Source organism: Ciconia boyciana, chromosome 10, assembly GCF_034638445.1.
Source record: "Ciconia boyciana chromosome 10, ASM3463844v1, whole genome shotgun sequence".
Taxonomy (NCBI): domain Eukaryota; kingdom Metazoa; phylum Chordata; class Aves; order Ciconiiformes; family Ciconiidae; genus Ciconia; species Ciconia boyciana.
This window is the reverse complement of record NC_132943.1, coordinates 42,783,752-42,802,742: the sequence shown is the minus strand read 5'-3', so window position 1 is coordinate 42,802,742 and position 18,991 is coordinate 42,783,752. Positions and strand designations below refer to the sequence as shown.

Genomic DNA, 18,991 nt, shown 5'->3' with positions numbered 1-18,991 from the left:
CTGAAGCCTTGCTGGAGATATTGACTGAGCCCAAAGGAAAGGGCTATCAGGAAACATAGCTATAACATCCTGTGACTCGTAATTGCCAACGCAAGCCTATCATTTAGATATATCTGCAAAGAGGGCTGCAGGTCTCTTTCTACTGATCTCTCTCATCTTCAGTCTGCCTCCTGGCTAGTTTTGCTTTCATCATCTGCTGCAGGCAGCAATGTTTTCAAGCACCTGCTGCAATTGAGATATTCCCCCCCCCCATCTCAGCATGCACGCAGAAAAACTTCCTAACCCATTAAAGAGTGTAAGACTGGGAACAGAAACAACATATTCGGAGGCTTTCTGGGGGAAGAGCAGACAGTTTGGAGCTGGTAGATCACAATGTTCAGCTAATGGTGAGCACAGACTCCCATCATGTCTTGTAAGGTCCAATTGACCCATTGGGCACTATTTTGGCAGAGGTGACCCTATATTCCGTGGGTCACCCAACTGACCCATGGAATATAGCCATCGTTAAAGCCTCTTCAACTCACCCAAACGCAATGCAGCCCAGAGCACAGAAACTACCACTACAGGAACCTCACCTCTCAGAAAACAGGGCTTCAATGTCCACGTAGCCTCTTTCCACAACACATTACCCTGCATGACCGGAGCATCTCCGTTACCCTGACAGACTGCTGTGAAGCCGCCACAAGCGCAGCCTCTCAGCCCTGCCACGCTCACTGGAGCGGGCGCTACTGCCAACCAACCTTTCATCTTACTGCACGACCAAGCACCTCGCCTCTGTCAGGTTGAGAGTTAATGAGAAGTTTTGAGCTGTATTTCCTCTCTAAGTACCAGGTATGACTTATTTTGAATCTATGTGATCATAACAAACCATAGCTGGCACAGAAATATTTACCATAGTCCTTCCTGTGTCACAACAGACACGATCCTCACCCCAGATAAATCCCTCTCTCCCCATTTGGTCCAGCATGGGATCTCTGCGGGTCCAGTACCACCAACCCAGGCATACACACACAGAGACATCCAGGCTTTGTAAACATGTTTGCAGCTCTCCATTTCCCAGGAGCAGAGAAATGTGGGAAGGGATTGCTTTATCGCTGGTGATACCCAGAAAGTGCAGAAACTGCATCTGGTCATGCAAGATGCCAGAGTGGGAGTCAATAGGAAGGGTCCCCAGAGGAGATACTTCTCCAAGGTCCACTGCTGGAGACAAGCCACTATGGAGTAGCTGAAGCGCACATTGCGTTCGCTCTCCGCTCTTGTATGCAGCATTGCTGAGCACAGCACTGGGCAAAGATGAGAGTGGACTTGGGACCAGTAGTAGAGAGTACTGGAGTCATCTGTGCTGCACTTGTTCAATAGGAGGCCGCTATTCTGGCAGGCATCATGTCAGGTAAGTGCAGGTGTGTTGAAAAAGCCATCAACAAGCAGGTAACAACAGTAGAAGCCTGCCAGCATCCCAGGAGAGGAAAGCAGGGGTGATCAGCAGCTTGTCATTTCCCCTGTCTGCTCCAGGACATGGCTATAAATTTGTATTTCAACAGGCAGTGCAAAGACCATGAGGTCTCATGGCACATGTCACTCTAGCATCCAAGAACATTAAAGCAATCACTCTGTGGGCTCTCCCAACACCTGGGGAAGTGCTAAACAAGCTGTTCCACACAAGGAAACACACCCATGGGGCTCCCCTGCCACCCTTGCTACTTAGATTTCACTCCAGCTAGTATTTCAAAATAATTTTTAAAAAGAAAGAAGAAATACTGATCTGACAGGCGTCTGTTTGCCACTCCATTTTGGGGAGCTTATCCTTGCTTTTCGAGCTGTCTTAAGAGTTTCTCAGGGCAAGAAAATGGCCTTGTGCTTAAGGACCCTGAAATAAAACTCCAGTGACCGGAGCTCAGCTTCTGGCTTGGCAACACCTTTCCCTGGCTCAGGTGACATTCATGTCGTTGCATCCCCACCGTGTCCATACACGGTGCCATGGCCACAGAAGGAGCAGACAGCATGAGACAAGTGTCCAGGGGTGGAGGGACTGGACAGTGTCCCTCTGGACCCTCCTTTGTGGCTGCTATCAGCATGCAAACCATCTCCTAATGCACCATACTCTGTGCCACCAACAGCCTGAGTGAGACCCTGAGGTTTTCCAGCTCCTTAGGCACTATTTTGGCAGAGGCGACGCTGCTGCTCTGCATAATGTGGGCAACCAGCTCTGTTAGGTGCGTCTCACACGGAATTAAAAGCAAACTCATTTTGCCCAGAATAATTCATGCTGATACACGATACCTGATGCTCCTGGCTCTGACCCTGCATCTGGAAGCTCTGTCTGCCACCGGAGCCACCAGAGCAGCAGGCAGGCATGGCTGCCACTGCCCCAACACACAGGCTGGAGGCATTGCAATAGCGGTGACCCGGACTCTAATAGATCACGTCAGCCCGAGTAGGACAAATACAGTCAGATTTGTCAGCACAGCTAGAGCCAGGATCTAAAGAAACCAAATCCTGAATGTCCACAGTGGATCAGAGCTGGGCCCTGCAGTGAAACAGATGTACAAAGCTTGGTGCAAGGACAGGCAAGGCACATCAAAGCTTTCAACAGCAGCATCTGCTCTGAGGCACGGGCAGTGAAATCCACCCCCCAAGAGCCGGTAGGCACAAGCTTACACGGCACAAGCCTCTCCATCCCACAGCCTCACCGCTCATCGTACTTGTATGCACAATCAGGAGACAACACACCATTCCTTTTTAAGGTCAGGCCAAAATGTGGGGGTGGGAATTGGAGCATCATGAGTGCTCATGCAAAACAGAGAGGCAACTCTCCTCTTGGCATTGCTTCCCCGAAGGAGCAGACATTCCAGCTATGGTATCCATACATCAGCAGAGCACACCTCACACCTAACAGCAGGCACATAAGCTCACAAAAGTGGTTTCAGAGATGCTAATGCTACGTGGCATTAGCCTTTAGGACTCCGTTGCTTTGACCAGGCTGGGCACCCCTTGTATTAACTACTGTTAGAAATCTGCAAGAGGAAAACTACGCAGCAGCTCCCATTGCCCGGTTCAGTTTCGATGTAATGGTACCCAGATGCATTTGTATCAACAAGCCTTGGAGCCCTGCTCCAAGGACAGCCCCTGATATATCCCAGCCACTTCAAATCCCCAGAAAGGCACAGATACCAGTTTCTGACACCTCACGGCTAATTTCATAGGAAAGCTGGATTTCCCTGTGGAAGGGGCTACACAGGAGGGGAGCAGGAACCAGCAACTGAAGGACTGGTCTCTTTGTAACTGAGCCCCAAAGCATTTCATCTGCTTCCCTAGCAGCTTGTCTACAATAACATTTTCTTTGGAGACTGCTCACTGAAAGAAGATAATTGCTTTAGAGCAGCCAGAACTATTAATTTTGAATACTCAAGTGCATAAGCCCCCTTTGAAATTCAGAAAATAAAACATCACCCTACTCGTGACGGGCTAGCAGAACGCACGCTGCAGCGTGCAGCCCTCTAGAGTGCTGCAACCCATTGGGGATCTAAAATATGGATATATGTAAATCTGTTACCCTAAGGGGAACACAGACTAGCTTCTCCTGGGGAAGGAGCCTTCTGGTTCTTGAGGACCTGGCTGTGGACCCATGCCTTGGCAGATGCAAGCCCTCTGCTCTTCTCTAGATTGCACAGACACCCTGCCAGCTATCCTCCTCCCTGCACCACCATGCATTCCTGAACAGCCCCTGTGGCTGAGATTCCCTCTCGTGCCAGGACAGCACCAGTCTCCCTCTCACTCCTGTCCCCAGGCATCAGTGCCAGCACCCAGCCTTCCCCCCTGGGGCCACCTGCACTCTTCTCAACAATGCACTTGAGAAGCAGCAAATTGGACACAACTTAAACCAGTCTATGAAATGGGGCAATCCCCCCAGGTCCCAGTGGTGTAAGACAAGCATCCAGGTTCCTGGAGGCATCCATGCCTGCCAGAAACAAAAACATCCATGCCAGACCCATACTAGGATTTGTCCTTCCAGCTTGTCTGATAAGGGTCTCAGAGACCAGGGGGGAAAATTGGAGCAAGGAAGATGTACCCTTGATGGAAGAGGATCAGATCAAGCAACACTTGAGCAAACTAGACGTACATTTGTCCATGGGCCCCGATGGGATGCACCCCTGAGTGCTGAGGGAGCTGGCAGATGTCATTGCAAGGCCACTTGATAATCACTGATCGACCATGGTGACTGGGAGAAGTGCCCGAGGACTGGAGAAAAGTAAATGTGACTCCTACCTTCAAGAAGGGCTAGAAGGAGGACCTAGGGAACTACAGGTCAGTCAGCCTCACCTCGATCCCTGGAAAGGTGATGGAGCAGCCAATCCTGGAAACCATTTCCAAGCACATAAGGGCAAGAAAGTCATCAGGAGTAGGCAGCACTGCTTCACCAAAGGGAAGTCATGCTTGACCAGCATGATAAACTTCTACGATGAAATGACTGGCCTGGTAGATGAGGAGAGAGCAGTGGATATTGTCTACCTGGACTTCAGTAAGGCTTTTGACACTGTCTCCCATAAGACATGCTGGGGGCTGACCATCTAGAAAGCAGCTTTGCAGAAAAAGACTTGGGGTCCTGGTGGACACCAAGTTGAATGTGAGCCAGCAATGTGCCATTGTGGCAGAGACGGCTAATGGTATCCTGGGCTGCATTAGACAACGTATTGCCAGCAGGACAGTGGGTACAAACTGAAACGCAGGAGATTCCCTCTGAATATTGGGAAACACTTTTTCACTGTAAGGGTGTCTGAGCACTGGCATAGGTTGCCCAGGGAGGTTGTGGAGTCTCCTTCCTTGGAGATATTCAAAAGCTGTCTGGACACAGTCGTGGGCAACTGGCTGTAGATGACTCTGCTTGAGCAGGGAGATTGGACCAGATGAACTCTGAAGGTCCCTTCCAATCTCAACCATTCTGTGAGCATACAATCCCCAGCAACAGCATATCACTGAGATGGAAAAAGTAGAACCAGATCTGCCGGATCTTGAATGGGGTCCTTAAGAAAACATGCACTAGCTCTTCAACCTTCATGCATTCAATTTGCCAATCCACCAGCCAATAAATAGACACCTTTTTATGCCACCGATAAAAAGACAAACTGTTCAAAAGCATAAGTGACACTTCACGCCTGGAGGTGAAGTCAACCAGGACATCCGAATTTTCTTCAACATCTGATTTACCATGTTTTCAATGGTTGTGCTAAATCATTAATAGAGGTTAGTGCTGAATTCATCTGAGGAATGCTGAGCTGAGTCAGTGCTATTCTCCCACTTCAGTTTATCCTTGCAAATCAGCTTGAATTGAATGGCTCCCTTATTCTGTACCCAAAAATAAAACATATGTAGAGGCTCATTCCGGGACTTTGTTGAGCAGGTGCTGATTTGTGGAATCAAGTACATTCAAGTTGATGTGATGCATTCAGCCCTTTGCAGGCAAAACACTCCATGAGAACCAAAGGTTTCCAAGCAAGAGGAAAGATTTCATACTGGGAATCAACTTCAGCCTCTGGAATTCACTTAGTGAGTCACGTAGCTCCCTCCCGTCCCCACTGGTGCCAAGGAAAGAATAATTCCCTCTTCAAGGGGCTCCCAAAGGGTTTGGCATTACCCACCCACACTTCATGGCTAATGAAGAGGGCTCTCTCTAGGGAAAATCCACTCCAGACTGTGGAAGAATGGTGATGTTCCATCAGCTGTTATGGTGTCAGATTAACCATGCCCTGTATGTAGGGACAGGTAAGTTGATCTGGAGAAGTCAGCCATAGATAGGAAAGGAGATATGAGCTGAGGTGTTAGCCTGGCCCTGCAAAGCCAACTGTGAAATGCAGACAACATAGTTTTGACACAACAAAAGCTGACAAATAATACTGATACAGGAGAATAAGATGTGATATGAATTTCCTTAGCTGTGTGCAGTTAATGCAAATTAAGCTACCATCCAGCATTGTCCTACAAAAGGATTCATTGCATTTTAGGCTTTCAAAATTGCTGATGCACAGGCTCTGCCCTCCATTTACACATCTCTCCCTGTCCCACAGACACAACTGCAACACCCCAAAAGGGGAACATTACAACAACTTCCCTAATGACGACTTTACAATCCCCCCAAGGGCTGTGGCCCACTTGGGAAACAACTTCTCATTTGTGCAGCTGGAAGAGTTATCCCACCATAAGGGAGGCAAGGCTGCAGAGAAGGGGTGCCAAGCACCCTCAGACAAATGTCACATTGGCCATAAGGGCAGGAGGAAAGCCTGGGAGTAAGGATAGAAGGTCTCCCCTACTTACTTTGGGGATGGAGACCTTGTTTGCAAGAAGCTGAGCATTTCAAAACACTGTGGTAACTTTCCCTTAAACCCAGATAAATGACAAATATGTGATGGCAGGTCTAGTCTGGAAACATAGTTTCACTGTAAAGTGCTAGAGATGACACTGGACAGATAATCATCGACAAAACTATCACCAGTCTCAGCAAAGCAGTGGCAGCCCTTGACATCCCTCAACAAACAGCCGATCAGTTTGAAACAGAAACAACCTCCTCCTCTGTGTTCCAGCACAAAGCTTCATTGCAGCAGGCTGTGGGCAGACAGCAAGGCAGGCTGCCTGGTTATCCACTGCAGTTTGAACCTGGAAGAGCCACCAGCAGCTTGCAGGCCCCATGGACAACAGTTAAGAGCTGCTACAGACCCATTCGTTCACGCACACATGGGCGCCTGCTTCTGTGCAAGTTGCTCAGAAGATGACTAAGCCCAGATCCTGGTGGCCCCTTTCCCACAGGAATAAAAACATTAAAATTAACACAAGGACTTGTAAGAGAAAGGCATGCCAGATTTGTCCCAGAAATGAATGTGGTTACATGGATCATCTTACATCAGCATCATTTTGAAACCCTGCTAGGGAGCAGCTGGAGCTGCTTCAGTTGTGTTCAGAGCACACTGCGGACTAGCTCTAGTCCTTATGAGTTGCCAACCTTTAAACGGCTCCAGTAAGGTCTTGTTGCCATTGCTCCTTGATTGAAGTCCTGACTCAGCACGGGGCAACCCACCAGCAGATCCCAGTCTTTCAGTGTCTGTCATGGGCAAAGAGCCTTTGGGGAAAAAAAAGCCTTAATATTCCCCACGAGAAAATCCAGAGGAATATCTGCTGTGAAATCATTCCCTGAGAGGCTGATATTATGAAATAAGTGATCATAAGCCAAAAATTACTGCATGGAAATTATTGATTACACAAATATCCTGACATTCTCAAACAGTATATGTATAGACGCAGTTATACCAGAGCTACTCTACATACTTCTCTCTTTGAAGAAAAGCTCTGTTGTTTTCATAGTTGCTTCACTTCTCTCTTACAAGTTTTGATCTTTTGTGCGACCATCAGAGTAGAAGTCTGCAGCAGGACAAAGACAAAGATCTGGCTTCAAAGGCTTGTAAGAACAGGAAACAGCCCAGCACCGGGGCAGATTCTGGTTGCTGATAGGCAAGCAATCCTGCAAACTCTGTTTTGTTTGCAGTGCCAGTCTGACTCACACTTCTGTAAGCACAGCTCATTTCTCACCCCCCTAAGAAAAAAAACCCAACCAAAACCACAAAAAAAACCCAAACCAAAAATAAAAAAACAACCTAATACCCAAAACAACCAAGCTTTAAGTGATTTTCCCACCAGGCAAAAGTTCTTAGGACACAGAAGAAGCTGCCAGGAGCTGGGCAGCATGATGATTGTGGCTCTGCAAGAGAGCTCCTGCACCTGGAAGGATGCGCAGAGGACCATTCCCCAAACAGATGGGGCACAACTCCAATCCTGTCATTGCGAGGCCAGCGTGGTCTGGCCTGCGGGCGATTTAGCAAGGAAAGAATTGCAACAGAGTCTACTGCTCTCTGCACAGTCCCACGGAAACACAGCCATGGGAAGGGAAAGCTTTCCAGGAAAACAGGCGCTGCTGGAGGGACAGGACAAGTGGTTTTTCTGCTTCTCCACAACCTCCACATCCTGGCTAGCGCGTGTTCTTGAGCACCATCTGCTGGCATTGTCTCCATGAGCTAGCTTCTCACAGACCCAGGCGGCTGTCACCCAAGGTCAGGGGATTTGGGCTGAGGAGAACTCACACCATGAGCAGTAGCCCTGGCACAGCACAGTGTGAGCACAACTCCAGTGTTTCACAGGCAAGTCTACTCCAAAAGCAGCTGATCTGCTTTCCAGTAGAGTTGAGGCTAACACACTGTGGATCCACACAGAACCAGTCCAGACATCCAGACACTACAGCCCCAGAGCCAGGAGCTAAGGTCTCTGCAGAAGCCCATGGGTTGGGACAGCCTCGTGGTGCAGAGCATCCGACAGCAGTGACAAAAGCAGATGGGAGCGGGGCCACAGGGGAATCCTAGCAGATTAAAAAAAATCCCATGTAGACATCCCAAGTCCCTGTGACTTTGGCTCACCTTGTTCCCCAGGCTCTGTATGACACCAGTTTCATCAACTTGAAAATCAACCCATCATTAATTTGAAAAAGGAAGAGTAGCAGGATATAGGCTGCTGCTTTGGAAGGCACGAGTCTGTTCCCTCCATCCTCCCTGCAGCCTCTCTCCATGTAACGCCCACGCTGCCCTCGGAGGACAGCCTCGTACCAAGCTTCTGGAAGGAAGCCCTGCTGCCTGCCTTGCTGCTGGGCGGTTGCAGGAGCAGCGGATATCCCTGTGATGCAAAACCTGCGCTCAGCCTGGCAGCAGAGCAGAATTATCATCGCTACGCTCTTCTGTACAACAGCCAGAGTTAAGCCACAACCAGGCACTTCCCTGTTACAGGCAAAGCTGCTGCTGCTTTCCATGGAATATAGCTGCATTTATCTTTATTTTCTTTGCGTAACACTCAGAATTCAGCATGCGGTGCAGATAAAGAGCCCTCTGCATGATTACATACGGGCCTCTGAACCACACAGAGATGCTGGGCAATCTCTTCTCTGTAATTAACCAAAACAACCTGGGAGAACACCAGAACATAAGCGTATTCCCTTTGGGAACAAGCACCCAGTGTTTCAGGAACAACACACCTTCAAAACATTACAATGAAAGAAAAAGGAGTCAGGCAGCCCAACACACCTTCAAAACATTACCACTACAGAGGAGTCAGGCAGCCTGGAGGAGGAAGGGGGGGACATGCTTCCTTTCCTGGTTATCTTGAATATTTTAATTGTGATCCTACTGAGATAATTCAGAACTCCTAATTAGGATATTTCAGGACTGCAATTTGCACAATGTTTTTTTTCCGATGACTCTCTGAAGGTGCCTGGTTGATTGCTGCCCTTTGTGTTCAGCACTCCCCACAGCCACTACGCTTACCCCCAGCCTCTCCCTTTTATACACCCCGGTAAGGTTGTTGTCGGAAGAGGAGAAGAGCGACCTACAGCCTGCAAGATTACCACCTTGAGGACTGCTTATGAACAAGCCAAACATCACCGGCTCTCCAGTGGACTGTTCAACCAGCAAGGCTTCTGCTGCCATGGGGGAACAACATGAGGACAGAGCACTGATAGCCACATTAATTGCTCCCCACGTTAATTGCTAGTGCAGCCAAAGAGGGGAATTGCTATTGGGACTTGGAAGTTTTAACCGACTTTGCAGCCGTCATATCAGAGGCTCGTCAGAGGCTTGTCCTTGTCTTCTGAGCAGTGTGGTCCGTGCACCATGAGGTTACAGATCAGGGACTTCTTTCCATCAGCCTTTGGGGGACATCCTGTGCCTGCCCCACATGTCCTGAGACTCCATTCCTCTTCATAGCTTTTTTTATTCCTGGAAATACACCTTTGTGGGGTACAGTCTGCTGTGCCTGTTCCCTTGTGATCCGCATGTAGTGCCAAGCACAGCTAAGATCAAGGCGGCTAAATGCAGCTTTGACTTCCTCAGCCATAACCATCCTCACCTCCATCCTTGGGAAGGCAAAGAAGGTCCCCTCCATCCTCGTCACCTCACACACTTCTTTGCTGACAAAAAGCACAGGCATCTGCTGAGGCCTGAAGCAGCACCCCTGGACTCGGGAACAGATATACAACCCTGGCCCACGGCATGCTGCTCCAGCAGCTCCATTGTAGGCTTCCTTGCTCCCACACAGATGATGCTTCCCTGGTTTTTGACCCTGTTTCTTCTTCTGGATGACATGAGGCTGTGCGGGCTGGAGCTAAGCTCCATGTACTATAGCTGGTTGTGCGTCTCCCTCCACCTCAGCAATAATTCATAATCCTCAGCTTGTATCTTATGTCACAGGGGTTATGATGAAAAGACAGGCAGATGCACCATCAGGAGGTTAAGGTCTCAGGAAGAACCACAAAAAAAAATCACAGACCCTGTATTTTTTCCTACTATTATTCTAATTCCCCAGGCATTTACTATACATCCATGGCCAACAAGGTTTTGTATTCCAATTCTTGTCAACTCTTGTTATTGACTTGAGGCAAACCCATGTGTGAATGGATGTAACCTAAGTGAAGCTTACTGCTCTCTCTTGCAGTGATTTCCACAAGATACCTCTGAACTTCCATAAAAAGAATAAATGAGTTTAAAATTGCAGCCATTCAAATGGAAAATACTGCTGAATGACTACTACCTATAACAAAAGTAAAGATGGCAGAATTACAATTACGGAGCAAGAAAACCTGCACCTTTTATCAACTTCTAGAAACATAAGAGAATAACTCTAGAAACACAAGCCTGGAAACAGTAAAAAATGAAAAATATTGTGATCTAAATGATTACACCAGTCGAATCTGAGCCACATTTGCTGGGTGCTTGTCCTCTCTGCTGATCTGAAGCCATGTGGGAAAACGTTATTCAGCTGTCAATAGTATGAAAAACCTGAGAATAGATCCCGTGAGAAGAGCTCCACTTGCACTCCCTGATTAAACAACAGCCCTGAGCAAACAGACCTGGCCTCGTTGCTAAATGATACATCTTGTTCATCAAATGGAAAGAGGACACGAGAGAAAACATTGCGTTGAGCTCATTATTTCCAGGCTGTTTCAGCTGTCAAAACACTGTACAATATCCCCGTAACCTGGGAAAAAGACTAGAGAGTTCAGATCCAAGGTCCAGGTTCCCTACCCATGCAAAGCTGGAGCCTAAGGCATCAGGAGTATCCCATCTCCTGTGCCTCCCTAGCTAGCAGGGTTGTACTTGCCTACACACTGAAGCACTAGCCCTGGAAATGCGCGTTCAGTGGGATGCTTGGTTTCCTGCCCCTGAGGGTCACTGCTACGACATCTCTCAAGGCCTCAGCAGAAACAATTTCTCAACAAGAAAAAAAAAAAAAAAGAGAGGAGAAAAACCCAAAAGGATGCTTAAGCAACACAGGATTTTCTACAAATCCACTGAGTAATTTTTAGTTTCTCCCTTAGGATGGCATCACAACAGCCAGTTTCAGTGCCTTGAGTCCTCCATCTCTGCTGGGAACAGGCCTGCAACAAGGGCAAGATAAGGGCACATAAAAGTTTTGTGAGCTGAGAGCTAGTGAAACTTGGGCTCTCATAGATGGTTTTTCATGGCTGATTACAGCTGAGAGCCTCATGTGGATGGAGCGCTTCTGGTCTCTTCTCTGTATGGACTTGCAGGCATGGAGAAGAAAGTGGAGTCAGTAGGAAGGATTTATTCAAGCATGGTTAAGACAAGCATCACATTTATACTGTGCCTGTTCGTTCAGACTCTTCTAGCTATGAAGCGCTCTGTGGATGGTACTGGTTTTCAGTAGTCAGGGTAGACACAGGTGAGATGAGACCCACAGCCTTTTCAGTCCTGCAGCCTGGTGCTGTTCCTGGAGCAGCTCCCTGCCTCGGATCGGAGCTTCTCCATCCTCCCCTGCAGCTAAGCACCAGCTGAGCACCAGAATGGGCACAAACAAGATAGTATTCAACAGCAACCTGCCTGCCTGCCCCAAAGGACTGCTGCTCCTCCCATCTCCCCACACTCCTGGAACACATCTGGAGCCCCCAATGGTATGCTCTGCTCCCCCCACACTGCATGACGAACTGCACGTACACCAAACGCAGGTGCAAACAGCAATAATGAGCATGGAGCAAGCAAAGCAGCTACCTCAAGTCTAAAACACAGTTCAGCAAATATTTGCCAGGCTTGAAAAAAGGTGACTTTCTCCAAGCAGCGAACCAAAATTCAACCAGGGAGAGGAGATGTACTGCACTCGCCTTCGTTAGGTCTGCAGGCTGATCATTCTCCCAGGACTTCCAGGCAGCACGAGCTGCCACAGTCCTCCAACAACACATGGAAGGAGCCTTGTTTTCCCAAGGACTGTACGGGAGAGAGGCAGGAGTGCCGTGGGATGAATGCTGAGCACGTCTCTTCCCGAAGCTGTAGATGTGAATCATTTCTCCGTTATCATGGTCTGAGGGAAGTAAATGTGCCCGCCTGGAATTTATGTCCCCAGATCTCTGCACCAGAAAGGCTCTGAGCAATCATCTGCCAGAGCACAAGCTGGGAAAAACACATTTTAAAGATACAGAAGGGATTGCGTTTGACCGGTTGCTTCTTCCCCAGACCCATCCTCTTCAGGCTGTGACAGCACCGGCAATAAGATTTGGAAAGGGTCAGGGAGATCTCTAGGGAAGCAGCAATGCAGCAGGATGTTGACTCCAGCCACGTGATGGACACAAGACCGTAAAAGAAGGGCTCTGGGACAGGAATGGCAGACATTTACTCTTTCCCACTGGTGAGAAGGGCGATGGTGGACCATCTGGAGAGGGACGTCTTAAAATTTGTGTTTCTAGCTCAGAAGAAATCAATTCAGGTGGTGTCTGTATTTACTCACTGGAAATAGCGTCTGAAATTTACACCCAGATGTTGAGACCCCAGGGCAGCTGACAAGCCTTGTATTAGCTTAGGACTAATGTGCACCATCTGTCAAAGTCAGAGCAAAACAGCAACTTTTCTCCTTTTGGGTTGTATTGCCTCACCACTGGTCTGGCTGAATTGGTTTGCAGAAGTGAAAATCATGCTCTTTATGAAAGCAAGCCATAGTCTTGAATCATTAAGTATTTCTGATACCTACAATGAAGAAGCCAATCCATTCTTTGAGAGGTCTTCAAAGGCTTCTTCTCTTACATATGGCTACTTTGAAAGGAAGGAACAGAGGAGCGATCCCGCTGAGCAGACACCCAGACACAGAGCAGCACTTACAGACTCCTGACTTCAAGTTCTTGGGAGGAAGAGGAGCAGCCGTACCAGGCTTTTCTATGGTGTAGAACAGATCTCCCCACTGAAGTGGAGGACTGGAATTAAAACCTCAAAACACAGATGAAGATCTTGTGTCCTTATGGAGCAAGAGGGATACCTAGAAGGTTTTCAGTCCATAGGACCTACATAACCATTCCCATGTCCCACCTCAGTCAGTTTTCTACCAAAGCTAACTGAACCCTAGAAATCATCTATCACAGATGGCTCTAAGCAATGTGGGCCCAGAGAGGCAAGCGAGGGGACGAAAAGGTCAGGTAGCAGCAAAAACGATCCTTCTCTCCTGACAAGCATTCCTGCCACAAGAACAGCAGCAAAGCCAAGCCCATCCCCTATGGATCCTGAAATATTCTCCCCCTTCTGAGGGCTCTGGACCCAGGACCTCCTTATCTGTCACTGTTTCTCTTCTCCTCCAGGCAGTATCCAGACAAATCCACCCATTAAAAGCAGCTATTTTGGGCTTTATCAACTTGGATTCACAAATGCTTCCAGCCTCCTTGTCTCCCAAATCCGTCCTCCCCTGCACTGCTCTGTCCATACTTCAGGATGTCATCCCAAAACGGAAACCAGCTGCAAGACCAAGCTATCTGCATCTCCCTGCCCGTCACTGAACCGTAATCACAGTGGGGGGCCAAAAACGTCCTTCAAGCATCAGTCAGTGGGTTACTAATCTCTGCACTCAGACCTGCACAGCATTTAAAGCAAGGCAGCCTCCAACTGGGCTCTGTGTTCCCTGGCTGAAGCAAGAGCTCCTATTTCTGTGCTTGCCCTAGTTTCTGGTCATAATTCAGTGGTGCATTAAGATCAAGGCTGCTCTGACTACCTGTATGGATTTAGAGAGGGGATTTCTCCAGAGGAAGCTTTTAAAAGTAGCAGTTCACTTGGGTCAGAAGCCAGCTCAATATTAAAAAAAATAAAATCTCAACCACTAAGTTACAAAACAGCAAAGTAAAAAAAAATCGGAGAAAGTTGTAAAGAGCAACTGAAACACCTCTAGTATTGGTCAAGTTGAAGATGTCCCTGAACCTAGTTGAAGATATCCCTGTTTATTGCAGGGGCCTTGGACCAGATGACTTTTAAAGGTTCCTCCCAACCCAAACTATTCTATGAGTCTATGATAAGCGCATACCAAAATCTGGTTGGAGTTCTCAAAGCAGTTTAAAGTGCTGAAATCAACGTGGAGTACTGCAGTACAACATGGAGTACTGCAAAGTAATTTGAAAAGGAGAAAACAGGAGGAAGGTTCAGGCAGCCTGCTGGTAACTTCTGCACAAAGGCATGCAGGTGTGGGATTGTGGAGGACAGGCTGGGTTCATGGGCTCCTCTAGGAGACCATCAAGCTGCTTGAGGGAGGAAGGAAGGAAGATTTTAAATAGTGAGAAGCAAGGAATAAAAGGAGGTGGGGAGGGGAAGAAGGAGGAAGAGAAGAGACAACAAATGACTATTCATTTAGCACAAAGAAACCAAGATGTCAAGAACAACATTAATCAAGTCACCAAGAGACGAGACAAAATTCTTTAATTGACTCTACACTGATGCGAGAAGCCTGGGTAATAAACAAGAGAAATGGGAACCTCTCAGTTACAGAGCATAAATTTGACCTACTTGGTATCACTGAAACCTTCTGGGAGGAATTGGCATGACGGGAATATATAAAAGCAGCCAGGGCTGATAACCTGTTTGGGAAGGGGTGCTCTGCAGTGGTGTTAGCTGTACGAGTCGCAGGTGGTTGGAGGGACGTTACCTCCAGCGCGTACTCTGCCAGTGCCCAGGGAGAGCGCTGGCTGCTCATGAACTGATGGGAGGGTCATTAAGCTCCTTCTCCACAAAATGCAAACTAAACTCTTACCAGGAGAGCACTCCGTGTGATTCATCCTGACATTTCCAAAGCCTCCCCAGGACTCCAAGTCTTATCTAAAAATTCAGAATTTACCTAAAGTGTGTCTAAGGCTGGCCCCCCTGCAGAGCCATGCCGACACAGACCTTTGTCTGGGCAGAGAAAAATGGAAAGACAGCTGAGCTGAAAGTCAGCCTTTGCTTCAGTGCAAGCAATCACACTAATCTTTTAATGCACAGACAAAGCAAATGCCAAACTAATGAAATACCGGCTTATGTGTTCAAAGGGGAAAATTTCAGACCAAACATAGTCAAGGGAAAAAAGTTGCAAGAAGTTAACACGTCAAAGTGAGGATATTTTTCCTAAAAAAAAAAAAAAGGGGGGGGGGGGTGCCAGACAACCACAAATACCATGATTCAAGGAAGACTGCTGTTTTGAACAGCCTGGGGATGAAAGACCAGTATAAGTGATGTGAGACATGTAATCTTCATGAAGGGAAGGAAAAGTAAGGGGGGATTTGATGCAAATAAGCTATTTAATTCCTAGTTTATATTCATTGGGAAGGGAGGGGGACTCAAATAATTCAACGTCCAGACAACTTCACAAGAGCTTAAAGAATCCTTGCAATAGCGATGCTATTTCTGGTATGCCAAGAATAATGCAGAGATTAGTTATTTGTTCTGCATTTAGGAGCAGATGCACAGACATTGCCTTCTGCCTTACCTCCTTGTGGCTGACATCTCTGGAAATAGCCACTGTGCTCTATTTCTTTTGCACCCTCCAAAGAACAGTCACAGGTTTTCTACTTACTTTGGGGCCATTTGTTTCAAAGAATATGCAATATCTTGGTAGGAACCAAACTCACTTTCAGCACCACAGCCTCACAGTCCCAAATCTGGTACACCACATACAGACACTCCCAGTTCTTGCACCCCAGCAGCCATTTCCAGGAAGTTCACAGAGAAACCCCCCCAACAGTGACAGGTCTGAGGTATGTCTCAAACCTTTTGTAATCCCTTGTGCCAAAACCCCATCTCCCAGCAGTTCCTTGCTATCTCCATCAGAAGCTCCTGAAGGTCTCCACCACAAAGGTATCTTCTCTGGCCACAGCAGCTCCCAGTTCAGAACATCTGAGTTTCTTTGAATTTCTTTTCCCCAATCTGTTTCCTGCAGAAAAAACAGCAGATAGGTTCTCCCAACAGTCTCCTATCTTAGTCTTTGTAGTGGCTTAATCATCAGCAAGCCATCTCTTCTGCTAATTTCCCCTCCACTGTCTCAGAAAAGTCAACAGACAAGTCTGCTCCAGCTCAATGTTCCCCTAAAACTCTCGTAGCTCTTCAGTGGTCTCTTATCTGCTGATAGAAATGTCTCTCTGCTTCCTCCTTGGCTTATGAAGAAACTAGTAGTGATGGATTTCAGTCTCATGGTTGAATTCTCCAGAGATCTAAAACGCATCTGCCTAATGTCTCTCATGCTTAGAGCATACCCAAACTTCTGTGTAGGAAAGTGCATGTCAATGATGAGCCCACACCACAGTCCCCCTCTATGCAATCACTTGATAAGGTTCTCATCTACACAGAAGGCTATATTCACAAGACTGGAAAGACATGCATGTCTTAGAGAAAACAACTTTTCTAGCTAATTTTGACTTGATTTTATAATGGTTTTGAAAGCTATTGGGGTATAAGGAAAAAAAATATGCAGTTAAGCTGTCTCTATTTCCTTAGAAAACCAGGCTAAAGGAAGCATTCAAGTCATGTCGAAAACCTTTCCATTCCAAGCAGTACTGTTAAGTGGAAACTAATAATACCAGACAAGTGAAGGAGTCTTTTTTGAACGAATCCTCTGGGCTGTTCAGACAGGCTCTTGAAAAGCCTATCAGTCTTCAGTTCAATGTTTTATAGACTCTCAGAATCAATCCTGGACACACTGCAGTAGTCAGGATGAAACCAAATTACTAAACATTTAAAGGATGATAATGTTTATTGACGTTATATAGGTGTTATTAGGATAACATTATTTTTATAATTTTTTATTTATAAGTTTGGTTGAGAGCTCATGTTCTGAGCACCAAAGATCTGGGAAGCATGACACAGAGTCAGGTATCACATTTCAGTTACTATTATGTTAAAATATTAATGCTAACATAAGCCATAGAACAAATGTAAATTGGTTAATCAACAGATCTCAAAGTTCAGTTGTCAACAGGGAATCAGCATTTAGAGGGGATATGCCGAGGGAATCTTGTGGAATTAACCTCTGTTATGATGACTAAAACCAAGTTATGATTAAGTTTGCAGATAATGGAAACCATTGGAGAAGGCTAAATAGCAGAAACAATTTCAAAGAGTTCAAGCTGCTAGACAGAGGCATGTTCAGATACAGCCAAATAAGGTCATATCTAGGAACTAGAAAAGCAGACCATTCTCACAAAATGAGACTGTCTTAGCCACCGTAACAAAAGAACAAGCAGGTGTAAATCGTGAGCCAAAACCAAGTTCTCCATAAAACCCCCTAGCCAAAAAAGTTCTCAGTCATTTCATGCATAACCTCAGGACAATGAAGAGGCAGTCCTCTTTTTTTATTCCCAAGGCATAACTGTCCCAAGGAAGCCATGCATCAGACTGGCAAGGTTTGGATAAGAACTCTATGAATTATTGGGAGACCCGGAAAATGTGCTGGAGAGTATTGATGTTAGAGGGAATTGCTGATCACAGCACACATTGATGGGAAGAAGAGACAGAAATATTATACAGGGGATTCTCTCGATACAAAGCAGCAGCAAAAGCCATCAGCTGGAAGCTCCACAGGGGAAAATGCAAGACTAGGAAAAATATGTATTGATGACATCTCAATAGAGATAAGAAAACCCACACCAGAGCAAGTCATCTCAAAGCTATGCTTTATTTTCCATCGCTTGGCATCCACAACGTGCTCTAGCATAACCTCAAGACACAAGTTTGACAACAGCCAGTCGGCCTGAGCTGTCCAGGCTATGTAAAAGAAGTGCCTGTGCTGGAAAATGGTAATTACAGATATTCCCAGAATACAGAGTATGAATCATAAAGAGAACTTGGACATAAACCCTGAGCCGCAACAGCCAATTCCCCTGTGTGCAGCTAGCCTTCACCAGATAGAAAAACATTTAAGTTTCAGCCACCCTTTAGGGGGGGGAAAAAACTCACCAAAAAACCAATTCACTGAAGGAAGGCTTTCTACATTCATCACAAACTACCTAGAGTGTAATCTATCCAGCTTAAAACGTGTCTGTACAGGGACAAGCTCTGCAGGGTAAAGCATTTCCTACAAGCCCAACTAAGCTGCACAACTGCAAGGCAGTTACATCGGTGCAGCTGCCCACTCCCCTGCTTTCCAGCCTTTCAGCAGAGCCAGGTGACGGGTCAGGGAAACCCATCACGTTCATGGGACTTGAACAAGCTTGTGAGATTGTCATGTGCAATACCATCTTTTTAACTACTGAACCGATTTCACTGCGGCTCTGGTTTGCTTCCTCTGAAGTTTAAGACCAATCCGAGCAAGAGAACTCTGTGCCATCGTTAAATATTCCCACAGCGATCAGAAATCCTTTCATGCTTACATTCAAGTAGGAATATTCTCAGAAAAATGCTGGCTTCAGCTAAAAAAACCAGCCCAGCCAATATACTAATAGTCAACTGATCAACAGATAGTATCTTCTCTCTAAATAATGCTGATCTGAAGAGAGACTCCAACTTTATAAAAAGACTCTTGCCAGCTGCTTTAGAGATGCAGAAGTGAACACAAGCAGAACGAGCTGCAGGAATGCGGCAACTACATCAGCTCAAAGCATCAACATTATCAGAAGAAAGCAAAAGCCCTGGATGTCAGAGAAAAAAAAAAAATTAAAAAACTGATCTAAGCCCAATAAATGCAC

At 46.7% G+C, this 18,991-nt stretch overlaps 1 long non-coding RNA gene across 10 annotated transcripts in view; it reads right to left on the bottom strand.

Moving 5' to 3' along the window:
* LOC140657603 (uncharacterized) overlaps window positions 1-16,541 on the bottom strand; it is a 92,822-nt gene extending 76,281 nt beyond the window's left edge. For 5 of the 10 annotated variants that reach the window (XR_012044395.1, XR_012044397.1, XR_012044404.1 and 2 more), the window contains exon 1: window positions 16,083-16,541. This is a non-coding gene — a long non-coding RNA (uncharacterized lncRNA). Of the gene's footprint in view, window positions 1-7,314; window positions 7,788-8,453; window positions 8,764-12,199; window positions 12,420-15,801; window positions 15,813-16,082 lie in introns of those variants that run through there. The other 5 variants (XR_012044399.1, XR_012044396.1, XR_012044400.1 and 2 more) reach the window with 5 other exon arrangements.
* Between the last annotated feature and the right edge of the window lie 2,450 nt (window positions 16,542-18,991).